The sequence below is a fragment of the Stegastes partitus genome, unplaced genomic scaffold (genome assembly GCF_000690725.1).
Source record: "Stegastes partitus isolate 25-593 unplaced genomic scaffold, Stegastes_partitus-1.0.2 Scaffold934, whole genome shotgun sequence".
In the NCBI taxonomy this organism is placed as follows: Eukaryota; Metazoa; Chordata; class Actinopteri; family Pomacentridae; genus Stegastes; species Stegastes partitus.
Genome location: NW_007578665.1, coordinates 270,269 through 273,672, shown reverse-complemented (window position 1 = coordinate 273,672; position 3,404 = coordinate 270,269).

Below are 3,404 nucleotides of genomic sequence, written 5' to 3'. Positions count from 1 at the left end.
CCTCCTCCTCCTCCCTCCATCTCCATCCATACATCACCTCCCACCGCCTCCTGTCTGACACTCTGCCTAATACCAATTACACAAACCTCTCCGTGTCCCCTCGGCTCTCCATCGCTTTCTCTCACTGCCAAAAATTTATTTCCCGACCACACAACGGTGGCCTCCTCCTCCTCTTCCTCCTCTTCATCTACAGCTCAGACTGCGAGCGTGAAGCTGCTGACAGATGCTGGAGATCTCAGCGACGTCTCCCGTCGTGGAGGAGAGGGTCTGAGGGTTTTTAAACTAGAACTTTATTTTACCCACCAACAGGCTGACCTGCGGCTGCACCTCCACTCCTATTTTCTCCCATTCATCATTCATACATTCATCTTAATGTGCCCTTATCACCTTGAAATTGCTGCCTGTGCATATTTGATTTCCTCCATTTGCTCCATTCTCGGACTCTAATTTCCCTCCCGCTCCGCCGCCGCTGCCGCCGTGACCTGGTTTCACCGCCCAGAATCAATACGGTTTCATCTTACGCTATTATGTTATCAGCTGGTTCCTGTTTTAGGCTCGCTTTACATCCCTGCTCCCACCGAGGGAGGACGGAGGGCAAAGAGACAGAGTGTAGGAGGTGTGGAGGGGAAGAGAGGGAAGGAGGGAAACCTGGAGGAAGGAAAGGTGAGAAGAGATGGAAACAGTGGGAAGAAGCAGGACAGGAGGAAGAGAGTAGAGTTACGACGATGGAAGGAGGAAGAGGACATGAAAATATGACAATAAAGATGATGAAGGTAAATCACAAGACGGGAGGAAGGAGAGAGGACACGAGGACAAGGGGTGAGAGGACGCAAGGAAGGAGATGAGAGAGGAAGAGAGGACAGAGGAAACAAATAAAGGAATGAAAATGCCAGAAGAAAACTAAGGAAGGAAAGAAAGAGGGAACACAGATGATGATAAAGAAAAAAGATGAGATGCAGGTAAGCCATAAGGAGGAAGGAAGGAGGTACTGAAAGAGGACGGATAGAAGGAAACAAGAGGAGGAGAAACAGGGAAGCACTTAAAGAAGGAAAGCAGCAGAAAGAAGGATGGATGAAGGGAGAAGAGTTGCAATAAGATGAGGAGGAAAACGATGAAGGAAAGGAAAGAGAAGCAGAGATGATGATGATGATGATGATGATGATGCAGAGAGAAGGAAGGAAGGACTGATAGAGGACACAAGGGAAGGAGACAGGAGACGATGTGAGAGGAAAAGGATAGAGAAAAAGAGGAGTGGGAAAGATGATAGAAAGGAAGGAAAGAAGGAAGGAAGGAAGGAGGTGATGAAGAGGGGAGAAGAGATGATGATAAAGGAAGGAAGGAAAGAAGGATGGAAGGGAAAGAGGGAAGGAAAGAAGGAAGGATGGAAGGAAGGACAGAAAAAAGGAAGAATGGAAGGAAGAAGGTGATGAAGAGGAGAGACGAGATGATGATAAAGGAAGGAAAGAAGGATGGAAGGAAGGATGGAAGGAAGCAAGGAAGGAAAGAAGGAAGGATCGAAGAATGGAAGGAAGGGAAGGAAGGAAGGAAAGAAGGAAGGAAGGAAAGAAAGAGAACATAAGAAAAAAGAATAGGAGGAGATGTGAGGAATAAAGGAAGTAAAAAGACAGAGAGGCTTGGTAAGAGGCCAGACTGTAAATGAGAGGAAGCAAAGGGCCAGAGGACGATGGGAAGGAAACAAGAGGAGGAGAAACAGGGAAGGAGCTGGAAGAATGAAGGAATCAAAGAAGGACGAAGCTGCATTCAGATAAAAGAGAAACAAACAGGAAAGAGAGAAGCAGAAATGTGGGAAAGCTGCTGGATGAGAGGAGGCAGGAAGAAAAGCAGATGAGACTGAAGGAGAAGCCGAGCGGAGACGAAGACAAACAGCCTGAATAAGGCAGAAGACGAGAAATAGGGTAAAGTGATGAAACCTTTGGGGAAGGAAGGCAGAAGCAACCTGCTGCAACTGTGTCATCCGCTTCAAAACAACACTCTGCTAAGGTTTTCTTTGTGTTGTTCCCAGAAACATCATGAATTTAATCATTTTTCCCTGAATTTCCATTTAGTGCTGTAATGCGATGCAACAGCGCTGCCAGCCCGCCGTCACCGCGACAACAGCGCTCGCTTCTCATTGGGACGCGACTGGGGCGGCGCCGCGATTCGGACCACGACCGCACGATTCACAAGTCGATTTCCTCGAGCGGAATCCAATAACGGCGAAGAGGCCGCGGCGTTTACGAGTCCTCAGGACGAAGATCCAGGAGGAGGTTCATCTCCAACGAGGACCAAAGGCCTCGTCTCTCCACAGCGTCTACGGACACGTCTGAAGCTAAACCTGCTCTGAGCTTCATCCACTTAAAGTTCTTCTCACCCTCTGAGGGTTCCTCTGCAGCTCTGTGGAACCAGAACACGAAGAAGCCGGAGACAGAACTCAGAGACGTTTTGTTGGCTTCAGGTTTGAACTTTTGCTGCTTTTCTTTGTTTAGGTGTGAAGTTTGAGGTCTTTTCACTCCTCTTACAACCAAACACAAAACTGATGGAGGAAACCAGCAGCAGCATGTTAATGAGTGAATAACAGTTAAATCATTTATACAATCAGCTTCAATGGTTCTGGTTCTGTTCTGAACTGAATCTGTGGAAACTTCTGTGCAGCTTGAATGAAACCATAAAAAAAAGGCTGAATTTCCTTGAATATTACTTTTAAACATTAGAAAAAAAACTACAGCCAACGTTTCCTAATTGCACCTCCACATATTTTATTTCTTATTATTTTTTACTTGTTGACGAACTCGTCTCATATTTTGCGGTTCAGCTAAAAAGTTCCTGAATTGTTCCCACCTGACCGTCCGTCACAGCCGGGTTAGTCACAGCCGGGTCAGTCACAGCCGGGTCAGTCACAGCCGGGTCAGTCACAGCCGGGTCAGTCACAGCTTGTCAGGTGTGGACAGAACCGCAGAATCTGTTCAGCTCAAACTGTTTATTTTTGACTTTTTTTTTTTTTCCTTTAATGTAGAATAAAATGACTTTGGCGGTTAGTTCAGGAACACTCAGGAAATCCAACCGTTCTGTGCTGCTACAGATAAACTGGACTTTTTTAAAACGATGAACAAGCTTTTTAAACCTGCTGGCGGCTTTTAAAGGTTCAGAGGATGAACGCTGAACAGAACAAGAACTTTCTAGCTCCTACACTTACATCCGTTTGTCCCACACAAGCAGAAGCTGGTCTTCAGTTTGCTCGTACGTCAGCGGTCCGTCATCAGTGTTGAAACGTGGAAGCAGGTTTCCAGCGATTAGACTGGTCCCCAGCAGCCCATTAAAGGGCCATTATGGTTGTGATGGAGCTGCTCCACCTTGTAGCGCCGTCGCCTCATTTCACGTCCGTGGAGCAGAAATCCATCAGAGAG